We start from the raw sequence: 18696 nt of genomic DNA, 5'->3' as shown, positions 1-18696 counted from the left end.
CATCCACTTGTGGTATTTCTGTTGTAGCAGCACTAGATGACTAAGACAGAAATTTGGTACCGAGAGAGAAGGGTGCTGCTCTAAAAGATATCTAAAATGTGGAAGCGGTTTTGAAAGTGTCAATGGATAGACCAGTGGCAGCAACAAAGGATCAGCAGCAGCAGAGAACCTGCAGTGGTAGAGAAACAGCAGTGGCAGAGAACCGACAGCAGCAGAACCAGGAGACCAGCGTGAGATGGCGCTGGAGCTGACCCATGGAGCGAGACAGCTGAGTGCCTGTGTGCAGGAGGCTTCCTGGCAGAGTGGGGTGCCTCTGGGTACTTACCGCAGGGGCTAGGCTTGCTGACCCATGGAGCGAGAGAGCTGAGTGCCTGTGTGCATGAGGCTTTCTGGCCGAGTGGCGTGCCTCCGGGCACTTACCGGTGGAGCTACAGAGCTTTGGAACACTTGCCCCGGCAGGGCAGATGTGGGCGTGAGGCCCGAGGAGCCAAGAGGCCAAGAAACTAGAAAACAAGCTGAAGAGACAAGGGACACAAGAAGCTGAGCTGCCTTGGTCTCAAAAGATTCAACTGTCATGCTGGGCCGCATCGTCTTTCCCTGGTGGAAGGGGAGCAAACTGGACTGTAATGCCAAGCAGTGGAGGCTTTTTGCTGACGTCCTCAACGATGTAGCCATGTTCCTCGAGATTATGGCTCCTGTATTCCCAATCTGCTTCGCCATAACTGTCTGTACCAGCAACCTGGCCAAGTGCATTGTGAGTGTGGCTGGCAGGGCTACTCAAGCTGCACTGACCATGCACCAGGCCCAGAGAAACAACATGGCCGATGTGTCAGCCAAGGATAGCAGCCAGGAGACACTAGTGAATCTGGCAGGGCTCCTGGTCAGCCTCTTGATGCTTCTCCTGTTGTCAGATTCTCCCAGCTTGATCCTTGGATGTTTCTTCCTTCTCACTGCTCTCCACATCTATGCGAACTACTGGGCAGTCCGAGCCCTTATCATGGAGACCTTGAATGAAGGCTGGCTCTGGCTGGTCCTAAAGCACTTCCTTCAGAAGGGAGAGGTGCTCAACCCCACTTCAGCCAATCAGATGGAACCACGGTGGACAGGCTTCTGGCCATCTCTGTCTCTGTCCCTTGGGGTCCCCCTGCACGCTTGGTTTCCAGTGTGTCTGAGCTGCGACAGCTGATTGACGGGCACCAAGAACCCTACCTCCTTCCCTGGGTCCCATCATGAAACCAGGTAGTTCTGAGCCAGACAGCAGGCCCTGAGATGGTCCTAAGAGCTGCCACACACGGGCTGGTGCTTGGAGCCCTGAAGGAAGATGGGCCTCTCCCAGGAGAGCTGGAGGAGCTGAGGAACCAGCTGCAGGCAGGTCCTGAGAAAGATAGTTGTGTCATTGTCAAGGAGACACACCAAGTGTTGGACAAGCTGTTCCCAAAGTTCTTGAAAGGAGTACAGGATGCTGGCTGGAAGACTGAGAAGCACCAACTAGAGGTGGATGAGTGGAGAGCCATATGGCTCCTGTCTCCAGAAAAGAAGGTGTTGTGAGCAGCCCAGAATGAGGCCCAGGAGCCAGCAGCAAGGACACTGGCCACAGCAGAATGTGTGAAAGGCAGCTTTACTTTTGTTTAGGCGATCTGCTGTGGCAGGTTGGCCAAGGTCCTATGGGAAGTGACTGGGCCCCGGGCAGAGACAAGGTTGAGAGAAGGGGAACAAGGGCCTTCCCCACTCCTGCCCCACCCTTTTCTTGTAGTGCCCACACCCCACTCCTTGTGAAGCTGAGCCCTGGCCTGGTTGTGGCTCATGGTGTCCAACATAGTTGCCTCAGGCATAAAAGCCCCAGAGGAACATGGCCACAGCCATCACGAGCAGGTCGTTGAGGTTGACCACACAGGCCCAGGTTGGGTCCTCAATGATGTCCTCCAGCTGCCTGGTTGCTGCAGCAGCCTCCTCCTGAGCAGTGGGTGGGGAACTAACCACCCCACCCCTGCTTATTCCACAAAACCAAAACAGACACTGGCAGAATAGACCTTGTGCTGAGGGCTGGGGCTCTGGGGGAAATTGAGGCCCTGCAGTTAGCAAGAGGGAACTTGGCCCCTGAGCCCCACCTCCTCAGGCAGTGCCTTACCCTCCATCTCCACTGCGTGCTCTGGGCGCCCATTCTGCACACGGAGTGAGGTTGGGCCTTCCAGCTCCTCATCTGCATCCAGGTCCTCTCGATCCTCCTTGCTGTACCGGAGACTGAAAACCAGGCGGTGGAGCTGGGGAGGGGTAGGAGCAGGGGCCAGGTGGGAGTTCTGTTCCCCCACCCCAGGCCCTAGTGTCTTGTCCACACTGGCGAAACAGCCCTCTCACTGCCCGCCCTAGCTCCCTCTGTGCAGCTTGCACACCTAGCCTAGGCTCAGCTCATTTCAACTTAACCTTCCAAGGTTCCCTTAGTCCTCAGGCTAAACCCAAGCTCCTCAGCAGGGTATTTAAAGATGCAGGCCCTGTCCTCTTCCCCTTTCATCACCCCAAGACCCCTGTTTACACCCAGAATTGTAGCATTTGAGACTAGTGTACAGTCTTACACAATTTTCCTTCCTGTGGTATTTGCCCAATTTCTTCCTGCTGCCTCTCCTCCCTTCTCCACCTGTGGAACCCTGCCCATCCTTCCAGGCCCAGCTCTTTCGTCCTGCCCCCCAATCAGCCCTTCACCTGCCCAGCAACATCACAAGACCAAACCCTTGTGTGGGCTTTCAAGATGGCACTCTGTCCCTCTCAGCCACCAATCAAATCCTGTGTTTTGAATCCCAAGGGCCATGCCAAGAATTGGCTTTGAGGCACTTTGATCCCCAAAGAAGATTGTGACCTCCCCCATATCTTCTTCAGCCCACCTCTCCCAAAAGCACTTTAAATAAATGTCATTTAAAGTAAAAGAAAAAAGAAAAAAAAGAAACCTGTAACAAGAGAAATTAATATGTTTCATACTCAAAGTACGTTTGGCTCTAATATGGTATTTTTAAGTAAACATTTTATATAAAAAAGGAGTCAGATAGAAACAAGTGATCTGGGGGTTGTATTATTCACATCTGTCATAGGATTTTTCTTTTTTTTTTTTAATCACGTGGATAGCTGTCATATAAAGATGCATTAAAATCTTGCCATTCCTCTGGGAGAATGTATGAGGTGACATTAACCCAGGAAGCAAAGAACTCTTTGAGTTTTCCATGCCTCTCCTCTGGTCTTGAGTAATGAGACTAAACACAGGGTGTTTTTTGGTTTATGATGGACTAGCTACTTTTGGAGTAAGACCAGTGAGTAAATCTGATTTTAAAAATTACCATAAAAACTTTTCATTGACATTTATAGGCAGAGATAGATGTTAACTTGTAGTGAATTTGAGAGTATAATTCCATCCTAAGAGCCACGAACCAAATCTGAACTTTCCATTTCTGCTCCCTTCTTTCAGCCTTAGCATTTAAGCATTTAGTGTAATTAAAACTGGTGAGCTACTACAGATTCTTCCAATTCAGGTTGGTTGAAATACTGCTGTATCATATTTTTTTTTTTAATTTTTTTAAATTGTACTTTAGATGATGGTTTACAGAACAAATAGTTTCTCATTAAACAGTTAGTACACATATTGTTTTATGACAATGGTTAACAACCCCACAACATGTCAACACTGTCCCTTCTCAACCTTGGGTCCCCTATTACCAGCTTTCCTGTCCCCTCCTGCTTTCTAGTCCTTGTCCCTGGACTGTTGTGCCCCATTAGTCTCCTTTTGTTTTATGGGGCTGTCTAATCTTTGGCTGGATGGTGAGCCTCAGGAGTGACTTCATTACTGAGCTAAAAGGGTGTCCGCGGGCCATACTCTCAGTGTTTCTAAGTAAGTCTGGTCTTGTTTTGTGAGTTAGAATTTTGTTCTACATTTTTTCTCCAGCTATTTCTAGGACCCTCTGCTGTGATCCCGGTCAGAGCAGTCAGTGGTGGTAGCCGGGCGCCATCTAGTTGTACTGGACTCAGTCTGGTGGAGGCCGCGGTAGTCGTGGTCCATTAGTCCTTTGGACTAATCTTTCGCTTATATCTCGTTTTCTTCATTCTCCGTTGCTGCCAAAGGTGTGAGACCAGTGGAGTATCTTAGATGACTGCTCACAGGCTTTTAAGACCCCGGACGCTACTCACCAAGGTAGAACGTAGAACGTTTTCTTTATAAAGTGTATTATGCCAATTGAGCTAGATGTTCCCTGAGACCATGGTCCCCACAGCCCTCTGCCCAGCAGTTCAGTTCCTCAGGGAGTTTGGATGTGCCTATGGAGCTTCCATAACCTTTCCTTGTACAAGCTGTGCTGGCTTCCCCAGTATTGTGTACGATCTTACCCTTCCTTCACTAAAGTTACCACTTACCTATTGTCTATTTAGTATCCCCTCCCCCCACTCCTCCCATCCCTCGTAACCAACAAAGATTGTTTATCTGTGTGTAAACTTTTTCATCAGTTTTTACAGTAGGGGTCTCATACAATATTTGTCCTTTCGTGATTGACTTATTTCACTCAGCATAATATCATCTTTTTAACAGCTTACTGAGGTAAACCATATTTTTACGCAAATACAACATCCCTTCTATGTTTGTTTGCCAATCACCCCTTCCCCACGCAAGGTATTTTCATAAGCATGCTATGCTAAATATTTTTACAGCAACATGTAAAAATCTGGCATAGCAGCGCTTTGCAGGGGGAGGGAGCAGTAGGCAAACAAATGTAGAAGGCCTGCGTATATATATAAAAATACAGTAATTCAGATTCCGTATCATTCACTCATTAAAAGTGAACAAGTCGATATTTTTAGTATATTCACAGATTGTGCAGCTATCACCACAATTTAATTTTAGAACATTTTTATTACCTCCCAAGAAGAAACCCCATACCCATTGGCAGTCACTCTCACCATCTCATTCCCTTAACCTACGCAACCATACTCTGCTTTGTGTCTCTAGAGATTTGCCTATTTTGGACATTTCATATAAATGTAATCATATAATATATGGTCTTCAGTGACAGAGTTCTTTCACTTAACATAACTTTTTCAAGATTCATCCACTTTGTTTAGCATGTATCAGTAATACATTCCTTTTAATGCTGAATAATATTCCGTTGCATGGATATACTATATTTTATGCATTTGCAAGATGGACATTTGTTTTCACTTTTAGCTATTATGAATTACACTGCTATGAACATTCACGTATAAGATTTTATGAGGAGATAGGTTTTCATTTTTCCTGGGTATAGACCTAGGAGTGAAAGTTCTGGCTCATATAATAACAATAATTAACATTTTAAGGGACTGTCTAGTATTTTCCAAAGCAGCCACTTTGTAAAATGTACTTATTTTACATTCCCACTGGCAATGTAAATAAAGGATGACAATTTATCCACATCCCCTCCAACACGTTATTGTCTATCTTTTTATTATAGTCATCCTGCGGTAACCACTTGCCTTGAGTCGGTTCCAAAGAGCTATCAAGGCATACAAAGACTTGGATGATTCTTAACTACACATTATTAAGTGTAAGCAGCTAGCTAGACAACCTCAAATGCATGTCAGTAAGTTACAGAAGTCAGTCTATATACTGTACGACTCCATTTATAAGATGTTCTGGGTAAGGCAAAACTATACAGATAATAAAGACATCAGTGGTTGCCAGAGGTTTGGAGAGGGTGGAAAGGTGAAGATTTAAGAACTTAAATCTTAAACGGGAATTTAAGGACAGTTAAAATTATTCTGTAGGCTAATGTAATAGTGGATACATGACACTATGCATTTATCAAAACATAGAGATATTCATAGTACAGAGTGAAGCTTAAATTATGCAAATTTAAAAAACATCAGGAAGCCAAGGCTTCCCAGGATAAAATGCAGATAGTAAAAAAGAATCTAACTACATTTCAAACGTATAAAACAACCTCACTGAATAGGGTGGGGTGAAAAGGTGCTGACTTAAGTAACTTTGGAAATGAGTGGAGTCTGTAAGACGAAAGGCAAAAGCAACCATACCACTCTATTCTGGCTAATAAAATTGTTTCTGATGGGGTACTGGTTAAAATCTCTAAATCCACTATACATCTATACTGCAATAAAACAAGTGGATGTCAGATGGTGGAAGCCAGGTTTTTCACTATGGATTGGGATATTATAGACAAGGAAGAGGGGACTGTTAGAACAATTCATGTGTTAATTTATTAGAGTTGGAAACATTAGTATGAACTCATGTTTTGCTTAATAGAGATACAGATGGACACTTACAGAAACATTTATATCTATGTGTGTGCATATACACAGGTTAGTATACTCACATATATCTCCTTGCTCTGCCAGCTGAGAAAGCCTAGAAACAAGGACCCTCCAGTGGAAACAACAAGCACAACTTGAGCCCAGATTTTGGTTTCTAATATCATTCTCCAATAAAACGGACCAAGGTTCTTGGAATAACAGCTGATTCTAGGACTGGGGCAGGTAATATGTAAGATGAACCTGGAGCATCTTGTAGTAACAAAAGTATGGAAGTGCTCTCAAAATAAAAAATAAAAACCTACACCGTTGAGGATACACTATAGGGATGTAGGAGCCAACTGAAAGTGCTCCCAATGACCAAAGCTGGAATAATTTGAACAATAAAGTAAACAAAGTAGGACTAGCTTATAACTAACCCAAAGTATCAAATAAATACTCATGAGCCCATACTGATATAAACAAATGAAAAAAATAACTAAATAAGGGAGGAGAGACCAATCACCCTTGCAGAAGAATTCTAATAATTTATGTGCCTCTTCTGTTCTCAAGGAGAGGGACCGTAAATCCTCATTCCTTACGTGTGGTCTGTGCATAGTGAATTCCTTCCAAAGAGTACAGTATGGAAAGGAGAAACCTGAGAAACACTACCTCAGCCAAGCAATCAAGGGTAATATCAACGGCGACAAAGCACGTTGATAGAAAGTACCCTTGATATCATGTGATGAAAATAGGATTTCATCTCTGTGGTCTTCCTCCCTTAAACTCATAACTTTAGTTTAATTGTGAGGAAAAACATCAGAAAAATCCCAATTGAGGGACATTCTACAAAATACCTGACCAGCACTCCTCAAAATTGTTAAGGTCATCAAAACAAGGAAAGTCTGAAAACCCGTCAAAGCTATGTGGAGCCTAAGGAGGCATGACAAGTAAATGTAATGTGGTATCTTGGATGATATCCTGGGACAGAAAAAGGCATCAGGTAAAAACTAAGGAAATCTAAGAAATGTATTGATATTGCTTCATTAATTGTAACAAACGTGCCATACTAATGTAAGATGTTAGTAACAGGGGAAGCTGGGTAAGGGACATGTGAGAATTCTCTGTACTATCTTCTCAGTTTTTCTGTAAATTTAAAACTGTCCTAAAAAATCAAGTCTGTTTAAATACATATATGTATGTATGTATCTGTGTGTATGTGTGTGTATATATGTATATATAGTATTTCTCTCCTGAAACTCCAAAGCTTCTCATTTAGTCTCTTTTCATGAAAGCGTATATTTGCAATTTTCATTAGTGTTTTGTTGTTTTTTTCCAGGAGAACAAAAGAAGAAAGAAAAATATGTATCTCTAAAATCACGGATAGATTTTTCTTTACCACAACACCATGCCACTATGAGGAAGAGCTAAACATGTTGCAGCTTAAAAGTCTTGTCTCTAAGTGCAGCATTATAAAATGGCAGAGCAATAAGGTATGGGCAAATCACTTAGTATCACCTCCCTTGTTTTACGAACAACAGCAAAGTGAGCTCAGATGGATTCTGTGACTTCCTGGACCATGGTCACGAGCCAGTTAATGGTAAAGCTGAGGGGGTCAAAGTATTTTAGTAGTTTCAAAAGGATATTCTGGAGCTCTCTAATAGAGAACCAAGTTTAAAATAAAATAAAAAGGTCTAAGGTTTGTAAAACAAGCCTAATATTTCAGTGTAAATCAATAGTTCTAGAGGTTTAGTATATATGCGGCAAATATTTGTGGGCCAAGATCTAAGATCTATCTAAGTCATCTATGTTCTGGGAATATTTTGTATTTTGGAATCTTACGGTAAATGACAGTACTACTTGTGTCTCTTTTCATTTTTATCAGTAATTATTTGCCTGAGAATAGTTTCTCATTATTAATTGTTAGGGTTAGATTAAGTCTTAGTTTATATAGAAATATAGAGGCTTAATAGGATCTTAATTTCACTATTGTGAGTTATGACACTTTTTTCTCCTTATCGTTATTAAAAAGGTAGCTGTTACTTTAGTAGTATGGCTCTGCAAATATGAAACCATTTGCTGGGACTGAAAATTTGAAGATAAAATTTTAACCATATGAAAATGCAAGTGTCAGAAAATGGAGTAAACCTGCTGCTCCCTATTCCTCTCACTAAGTAAACCTAAAAATCCTGGACATTATATATAAAAGCAACACGAGCTGGCAACTGGAAAGAAGAAGGCAGACTGGCCAGGGACCAGAAGACCCAAGGAATGGCATGGTGGAGAGTTCCCTGAAGCTTCTTTTTGCCTCATGTATCATAGACTGAGTGCTAGAGAATCCAGCAACCCAGAAATATCATTAGATGCAGAGAAAAAAGAAAAAAAAAAATCTCAATAATAGCCTACTTTCTCTAGGAGAGGACAGCCTCTCCAAACAGAAAGCTTTTAGATAATTACCACTCCATTCTAGCCAAACACCAAAGAAAAATAACAAAAATTGTAGCCTCACCTCCAATCCCATCAGCAAAGGCTAAGAAGAGAGCCTAGACTTCCACCCTTCCTGGACTATGATAACAAAGTTTCCCATTTCTCTGACCAGGGTAGTGTCAGAGAAAGCTGAGTAGTAGGGAACTCAGCCTCTAGGTAAACACACCCTTCAGTGTCATTGGAGACCACATGGGAAGCCTGGATTACTCCTCACACTCAAGCCCCTCCTTGCTGAGTTAGTGTCACAGGAGGTGGAGTAGGAATCTAGGATTGTCACTACCTCCCAGCAGTTAGGAGGGCCCCTCCTCCCCAGTATCAACAGAGCTCTACTGGGAAGCTTAAACCCAACTCCTGCTGAGCAGTTAAGGGACTCCTTCACCCTGGGGTTATCAATGAAGGCCAGGTGAGGAATCACTCCCACCTGGCAGTAATGAAGTAGCATCATTTTTCCTCCACCAGAGAGGTGTCAGAGCCCTGGTAAAACAGAAGATTTAAATAAGATCGTGTGTCTCATAGCATAATGGCCAAAATGTTCAGGATCCAACTAAAAATTACCCATCACATCAAAAATCAGGAAAATCTCAACTTGAATGAAAAATGACAATCAACAGACAAAATAATTAAGATGGCACAGATGTTGGGATTATCTCACAAGGATTAAAGCAGCCATCATAAAAATGCTTCAATGAGCAATTACAAACATGCTTAAAACAAATGAAAAAATACAAAGTCTCAGCAAATAAATAGAAGACATAAAGAACAACCAAATGGAAAGAAGACTGTTGGTCTTACACCTACAAAAAAGTGTTAAAACAGTCTCCCACAAAAAAGTGGGTGACTGCTCAAGAAGTTTTGTATACAACAAAAGCATTCTTCTCTACGATGGCTTAATTCTTTACTTTCAGAAACAGGTGGTAAAAATGGCAATTTCTCCTTCAAATAAATAAATGAATTACAAACAAAACAAATAGAACTTTATCAGGCATATGGCCAACTCCTCTATTCACCACCAGCTCTGCTCTGAGCCTTGATCCTCCATATATAAAGGGAGATCGGTATCCTGATCCTTGGTGCCCACTAGGATCCTCAGATCAGCCTCAGCTGAGGGTTTTCTCATTTCCCCCAAGTGTAAAGGCACTGAAGACAGAATCACTTATCACAGTGTACCAGGTGATCAAGGTGCCCTGAGTCTGCCAGACAGACAATAGAAGAGTGCTTGCTTAAAAAATAAAAGATGCTAAATTCAGCCAAAAGAAGGACCTACTCGCTCCAAAAAAGCAACCACAACTTCAGAAAATGATTCATTGGATCAGGGACCATCCCCAGGGCAACCTTAGAGCCATGTGCTGAAGATGGTAGTGCCACCTGATGGAAGGAGCCTGTCCCTGGATCACAACCAGAGGAGTCTCCCCCATCCAAGAATGATTGAATTGAACTGGGACACACTGGCTCCACAGAAAACCCATGAAATAAAGACGTTGCTAGTTCTGGTTGATTTCTCCTGAGTTATCACAATTGAAATCTAGGTCAGTGCATTAATAACTTTGCTGAGACCCTTCAGGCATCTGTCCCTGCCCATCTGGTCTGATCAAACACAAACAAGAGAGGAAGCACAGGGGAGGGTGATTCCTATGACCTTTGTAGGCAGAAACAGGATCCAAGGCTACAGAAGGAATCTTTAAACCAGGAGAAGAGGAGCCTCGCTTAGAGAAATAGGTGTTATATAAATGAACCAAAGATGACCTTTGCATCTTGGCCCCAGGCTATTTATCTCTTCATACCAAGCTGAGGCCTGTTAGCGCAAAAAGCCCAACACCAAACTCCAAATTTTACATATCCAATTGTTTTAAAAAATTGCCCAAATTACCAAAGTTTTAGTCACTTAGAGCCTGCCTGCTTTACATAGTCCATGAACCTGTGCCCAACATCTGTTAGCCCTAGATACAATAAAACCCAGTTGTTACCAGGATCCCTAGCTGCTGCTGCCCTTTGGAGTTCTCTGACCCAGACTCTCCCCACCTTGCTGCAGAGGGACATCGTCTAGGCATACGTAAGCCCACTTTTTTCTTTCCCCCTTGGGTTCCCTTGCCCCTTTCTGGTGGCACCTTGTACCACTTATCTCCGGAGGGCCTCCTGCTGTGGCAACACACTAGCCCAAATAAATGGCTTGTACAAAATTGCTACCTCGTGGACATATCTGTTTTCTTGATCAGTTCCAAACTCCATTGAACTCACTACAAAAGACACTCAAGTCTTCCACTACAGTGTGCCCTCCCCCATTATGTCCTGGCACACTAAGAGTGGAAAAAGGATAATGGCATGGAAGTGCTTTGATCTTCTAGGTTTCCTGTAGGGCAGGTAGAACCTGGAGTGCCCAGAGCTCATGGGCTGGTCTCATCTAGCTGCATTCAGTCTTTTCCATTTCCCCCAGTGCACTGTACAAATAGTATCATTTTCTATTTATACAATGAGCGTAGTTTTATAAAACTTGGCCTCTCTCTCCCTTTGCCTGACTGGTGGTCTTCCCTGGTTTCCATGAATTTGTTTGGGTCAGAGGTAGAACACTCCACAGAGTTCCATATGGTCAGTTGTGGTCCACAGAATACTGGCAACCAGAAGCTTGCAATTCAAATGTATCACTTGCAATTCAAATGAAATGTCTCCAACCTGAGCTGTGGTGCCCTTTGCAGGCACAGAAAAAGTCTCTCCAGCCAGGCCTGGAGCTCCTGTGCAGTGCTGTCCTGGCGTTTTCTGAATGATTGAGACTAGGCCTAAGTCTCTTCAGGTTTCTCTGAGATATTCTAGCATGTCCTACAACTGTTTTTATAGGAAAGAGCAGCCATACTTTGTGAAGGGGAATAGAGCTAGTTAAAAAATTTACTTCCCAGTTGAAGAATATTGTCAAGTCAGTGAAAAAATTAGACCGATTACACAAACCTATGAAGCCCTCAAGTTACCACCAATGGAGGCCAGGCCTCTGAAGTTACAAACAATGGGCTTAGCAGCACTTAATAAATACAGCACTTAATAATCTGAACAGGTCTACCATACCACTTCACTTCAGGATATTGTAGATGTTCTCAAAAAAAAAAAAAAAATGTGAGCCCCCTATATTATTATTTCACGGAGTGATGATCACTTGTTTGTCTTCATGGACAGACACAGCCACTAAAAGATGCATCAAAATCTCTCTGATCCCACATGACTGACACCAGAAATACCTTAAATGCATCTCAGAAGAATGCAGAACAACTTCAGAGAGAAGTAATGGACGGTTTGGATGAAAATGTTCACCTTTTGGAAAGCCTAAAACTGCTTTCCCAAAAAGCTAGGGGATGTAAGGGAAGAGTATGGGAACTAAAGGAACAGAAGAAATTCTTGAAAACTCTCACACGAATGGTAAAGACAGTCGGCTAAAAATTTCTGACTGATACCAGGCTGAATATGTTAAGTTTTCCTACTCTCATTAGAGATAATTACATGGATGATGACAACTTGGAGTTAGATTAAAAAAAAAAAAAAAAAAAAGTGAATCCAAAAATGGAGACCAAGACCCTTAGCTGGACTCAATTTGAAGAAACTCACTGCTGTCATGAATTTAAATGGTTCTTTAGAAAGGCTTCAAGAAAGAAAGCAAGGATTATTTTTAAAGTTATGTAAAGAAAATCAAGTCAATGTAGCACTTACGAATCAAATGAAAAGTCTCCAAACTGAGCAAGCATCTTTGCAGTCTGAAAATGCACAGATTGAAAATAAGACTCAAAAACCTCCATTGAAACTTTAAGTATTCACTGAACCACATCAAGAATACATAATGCAACTTTGTGGAAAAAAATTTGAGGAGAGAATTTACTGTTCAGAAAATAAACCCCCAAAGTGTGTAGAAAATATCAGAGGTACATATCAGAAGTGCAGCTTCCATAGGAAGATGGCCGAAGACCTGGAGAATGATGGGAAAGAACCACTTCCTTCTATTTAAGCCAGATTATCTCTAATGAGAAAAAGGTTGGTTGGCAGCTCTGTGGACTGAGAGAAAGCTCAAGCAGCTATGAAAAGAAAATGGTCACAACAGACAAAAACTGGCTGAAACGGAGTTTGGATAGATAGTTGCTGTCAAGTCAACTCCAACTCATGGTGATCTAACGTACAACAGAACAAAATACTGTCGAGTCCTGTATCATCTTCATGCTCACCAGCATGTTTGAGTCCACTGTTGTGGCGAATGAGACAATCAATTTCACTGAGGGTTTCCCTCACCCTTTCTAGCCCTCTACTTCACCAAACATGATGTCCTCCTCCAGCAATTGATCTCTCCTGATGACGTACCCAAAGCAAGTGAATCAGACAATGTTTTGTTGTGATCCATAAGGTTTTCATTGACTGATTTTTGAAAGTATATTGCCAGGCTTTTCTCCCTAGTCTGTCTTAGTCTGGAAGCTCTGGTGAAACCTGTCCACCATGGTGAACCTGCTGGTATTTGAAATCCTGGTGGCATAGATTCCAGCATCACAGCCACATGCACTCCTACCACAGTAGGACAAACTGACAGACAGTCCAGGTTAAATTCCACCTTTTCCCAGACTTTTCCCTTTCTGCCTGCTCTTCCACACAAGCTCTGGGAACAGGTACGAGAGTGTCAGGGATCCCTTGGATCATGTCTGCAAGGAACTCAGAGGGCTAAGCTATCAGGATGCAGGAATCCAAGTAACATGTAGGGTTGACTCAGCTTTCACAGCTGACCCCTCCATCCACAACCACAGGACATCAAGCTGTGTTTTCTCTCCTTAAAAGTAATTTTGATTTATCTCCTTTTACTTTATTTGCTGTTACTTAATTGATACTACATTTGTTCATACTGGAGTTTGATAGAATTGTAACTTCTAAAATAGTGTTTTGTAAATACAAATGGTCTTAATATAATTTTTATGAATATGTTATTTCCATGTCATTGTACTCTCTAGAACTAGTCTCAGTGTTATATGTTGATTTAATTAAATGGTCTGCTATTACCTAAACCACAACTGAACTTTGACATAACCATGACCAGGTAGTGACATTTGAAACAGCAGAGATCATTTCTATATGCTATGAACTGTTACATAAAATACATATGTTAATGTATTGTTAACTTAATATTTTACTTCAATAAATTTTATTGGTTTTAAAAAACAATACAAAAATATTAAGCAAAACTACAATAAGGGCATCCCTATCTAAATCTATTAGTATTTATATTAGTTTGGTACTAAATTCATAGATTAATGTAAAGGAGTTAATATTTTACAACCGTTTGTTTCTTGTTTTGTACTTTCTTTTTAATTTTGTTACTTTTTTCATGACATTCTTTGCTGTTTAAATGTTTCTAAATTTGATGCAGTCAAAATAAAATTCACCTTTAAAAAATTTCAACACATGAATTTTAAAAATAAATAGATGAATTAAAGCTGTAATGATCTGGAAAATAAAGCGTTGAGGAAGGTCATGTCTCTTGATTTAACATATTTGTCTCTTAAAAAATTGTCATGTGTAAAGCATCAATATAAGCCTAAGCTCTGTCTACCTCAGGGATGTAGGCATGTTTGATGACAGGATAGGCTTCCTCGTGTCTGTTTGTATGATTTGGTTTCATGTGGAAATGGGCCCTTCAGGGAGGAGGTTTATAAAGGCATCTGGAGGAGACAATGGAATAATGAGATCAGTGTTAGTTATACTCCTCAATGGCCCACCAGACTCCTATGGAGGGAGTGTAGTAGAAAATGAAATAAATGTTGTCTATGGGGTCTCTGGGCACCATGAGGCTCCTGGGAACACTATAATGGTGCCCCCATACAAAGCGCTACACAGAGCCAGGGCAAGGAAGGAAGCACTCTTCCCATATCCACTCAGAACACGGTGCAGATATACCTCAACAGAATGCCAGTGAAAACAGATGTCATGATGCCTCAATCACCTCAGGAACAACTGCCTTTGTGTTTACATCATGGGTCTCACAGAAGGCATCAACAGCAGTAGTAGTGGTGAGGTATAGCACTCAGGTGGCCTCCTAAGTGGCAGACACCATCAAAATGGGCAGAAAAAAAATGACAAAAAAAAATGAGTGAACATACCTGGGACCCTCTTGGGTTTTCACGTAGTGACAGAATGAAGTCAACATTCAATACGTTAATGATGCACAAAGAATGCTATGGTAATACGTTATATATTATTGGTATTATTTTTCACCTTCCTCCATCAAATTTTTTTTTACTGGGAGGAGAAAGAAGAGAAATGCCCAGATAAATATACCCACAGTAGATTCTGAAGGAAATAAAGAAAACAATGTACAAAATAAGGCATAGTTTCAGGAGGTGTTAGCTTATAGGCAAATATTGTCTATAGACCAACGTACATATTATGAGTAACAAACAAATAATATTTTTTAATTTTATTTATTTTGTTGTTGAGAATATACACAGTAAAACATACCAATTCAGTAGTTTCTACATGTACCATTTAGTGATAATGATTACATTCCTTGAGTTGTACAACCATTCCTCTCTTCCTTTTCTGAGTTTTTCCTCCTTCATTAGCATCAATTCTTTACCCCCTAAGATTCCTATCTAATCTTTCAAGTTGTTCTTGTCACTTCGATCTCATACAGATAGTTCTTAAAAGAGCACAATGTTCAAGGCAGACATTTTTTATTAGTTAAGCTAAACTATTATTTGGTTTTAAGAATACTTCAGGGGACATTTTGGTTTATGTTTAAAGATTATCTCAGGGCAATAGTCTCAGGGGTTCGTCCAACCTTCATGGGTCCAGGAAGTCTGGAGTCCATGCGAACTTGAACTTCTGTTTTGCATTTTGCCCCTTCAGGATTCTTCAACAGAATCTTTGATCAAAATGTTCAGTAATGGTAGCTGGGCACTATCCAGTTCTTTTGGTATCACGGCAAAAGAGCCAGTTGTTCATGGAGGCAATTAGCCACACATTCCATATCCTTAAAGGTAGCGTTGTACAGACGATTATGGTAATTGCTGTCAATAAGTTGTACACCTGTGAAAAGTTGAATTGTCAAAAGTTGTATGATAAATGTATTTACAACAGCAACAAAAGAATAGGTGCCGAGGTTGTTTATGTACAACTAAACAAATTATATTAATGAGCTAGTGAATTTAAAAAAAAAAAAAAAAAAACTGGTGTTTTAGTTCAGCACAATAATAAACTCCAGGGGGTTCACTCTAGAAGCATAAACTAATTCCAAAAGGCCTAATTAATAGTAGGCGAAACATTATAGTAGTCTAGGTAAAAGAAGTTTTGTTGAAACCCATTAACCTAAGGGCTGATGCATTCCGGAAGACATTTATGAGAAGAAAAAGAAGAAAGATAAATAAATAGGACTAATGTAATTGAAGGCATATATTACAAACTACAAAGCCAGACATGAAAAAAGAAGGCTATTTTCCCAATGCAATGTCCAAATGTGAAAAACATGTATAACATAGTAGGGATTCAAAATTGGCTGGATGACTATTTTTGTAAAAACAAACAAACAAAAAAGTCAGAGTACTTAAAAAATTCTTTCCTTGTCTTACTGAAACTTTCAGCTTCCATGAAGTACATTTTAGTTGGGCATAAAGGGAATAAACAAGTAAACAAATAAGAAAAAAAAGTCAATGATTAATTTCTTTGAAGAAAATAAGGTAAAGTATGCTGAGGCAACCAACAGGGAAAAATAAAGATATTCCCATAAGAAATAGTTGCTGTGTGTCCCTGGTAGGGGATGATGCCAAGAAAAACTGAGTTTCTTAAATCTTACGCTTCTAACTTCTCTGTCAAATACAAATAATTTTCAGACTGACAAGAATGAACGAACTTTGATAAACTGAATTTAAGTTCAAGATCGGTGAGGTGATAATAAAACTGCACTTCGATCCTCTCCTTCAATTCTCCAAAATCGAATACATTATCTACCAGATACAAATGGCTGTCATCAAAGTCAGCTGGTAATGGGCCAAAACTAACATGATGCAATCTGATAGCAATAAATATAAAAACCTTCACTGTAGCCAAAAGAAACAACTGTACAAGTTCGGGGAGACTTTTTTTTTTTTTTTTACCCTGATCTCATCACCAGACAAGGTCACTATAAAATGTGAGCGACGACAGGCTAAGAGACGAAAATAGTAACTGCTGGGCTGCATCATGGGGGATGGGGTGAGGTGGACTCTGGGAAGAAGTCAAAACTTTGTCAATGATGCAGTAGAGTTTGATTGGGTCAGATGTTGTATTTACTTAAAAAGATGTATCCAATTGAAGCATGGAAACACCAGAATCAGAATCACTAGAAAAATCAATGATCATACTAGAAGAAGACAGAGCATAGGTCACTAAGCAGGTGTGTCAACAGTCCAGACAAATATTTACAGACAGCATTCTGCAGTACAGTATCTTTTGTGAATACTGATCACTTTACCTCTAGACCTAAAATTTAAAATATCATCAGGTAGTTTAACATCACCATATAAAAACTTTAGAGGTTTCGATTTCTCGAAAGCCCAGCCTGAGTTAATAGCGGGATGCAGATACAAGTAATAATAATAACATGTTAGCATGTATTAAGAGAAATATAGTATGGAGAATTCGAGTGCAGTGTTGATATATCCCTACTGCTCTCTAGAACAATGATTCAGGAAGTTTAGTACTGGGAACCATAACTTAAGAGAAGTATTAAAACAGGGGGGTTTCCATAGGACCGTAAACCTAATGAAGAATAAAATTAAACATTTATTCTGGAGTAGAAACCCCTAAAGGAAAACAAGATAATTGTATCAATAACTTGAAAAAGTATCGTAAGAAAGGGAGAGTTGATTTGTTCTATGAAATCTCAAGGAGTGGCTCTAAAAGAGATACATATTTTAGGTAAATAGAAAAATGAACTATTTAAGGATTTTTTTTTCAAAAATTAAATGAGCCATATCAAGATACAGCAAGTTAAAAGCTTAGATTGTAATAAAATCTTACAGGGAGAGAACTCAAATACAGAATAATGTGGCTCAAGTAGATCAGTAGGACCCTTTTGACTCTAAGATTTCGTGATTTTACTCATTAAGTGTCATAGTGACCGATTTGAAGTTTTAATTTCATGTCCTTGACTCAGCACTTGAAGAAGTATAGCGTAGGCCAACTATAGAGACAAAAAAAGGACACGCAGGGCAAATGTAATTCCAAAGAAAATCAGTTCTGTTCTCATCATGTCAGTTTTTTCTATTTGCCCATCATTATCACTACCATAATCATGTAATTCTCCTTAAAAGTCTTCAACGGTTCTGTATTTCTCGTTGAGTATAATTTCTCAGTCAGGTGTTCAAATGTTTCTAATAATGAATTAATTCTCCAACCCAAGCTTTCAATTCAAGTCAAAATCATTCTCACCTTTCAAACTATTCTTCCCCAACAAAGCATCCTCTATTCTTAGCTAATTTAAAATACATTAAAATACATAGTAAACAGCCCCGGTAATGCAGTGGTTAAGCACTCGACTGCTAACCGAAAAGTTGGCGGTTTGAATCCAGCAGCCGCTTCCAGGGAGAAAAGACCTGGCGATAGGCTCCCATAAAGATTACAGCCTGGGAAACCCTATGGGGCAGTTCTGCTCTGTCCTATAGGTTGAAATCAACTCAATGACACACAATAGCAAGATACACAGCAGAAAGCTAGTCAGTGAGTAAACAGCAAATTACGGTTAAGTTAGTCAGTGGTTGACTATGCACTACAGCCTATAACTGCATTTGAGAGTGGAACTCCTTCCAAGAGTCATGTTTTTCTCCAACTGTTTAGTTACTAAAACACGGATGAAGATTTAATGCACTTGTCTATCAGTGGGTACCAAGATACAGCCAGTTTCAATCACAGAACAAATACTGAATACCTAAAATACCAGAGATACAACAACAGTACCTGTTCTCAAGGAATGCA

General features: G+C 40.6%; 1 pseudogene; it reads left to right on the top strand.

Moving 5' to 3' along the window:
- The first annotated feature begins 559 nt into the window (after window positions 1–559).
- LOC101349104 (RUS1 family protein C16orf58 homolog pseudogene) lies at window positions 560–1548 on the top strand (annotated as a pseudogene).
- The last annotated feature ends 17148 nt before the right edge of the window (window positions 1549–18696 follow it).

This window comes from Trichechus manatus, unplaced genomic scaffold (assembly GCF_000243295.1).
Source record: "Trichechus manatus latirostris isolate Lorelei unplaced genomic scaffold, TriManLat1.0 scaffold00035, whole genome shotgun sequence".
NCBI classification, from domain to species: Eukaryota; Metazoa; Chordata; class Mammalia; order Sirenia; family Trichechidae; genus Trichechus; species Trichechus manatus.
This window is presented reverse-complemented; position numbering and strand designations above follow the sequence as displayed.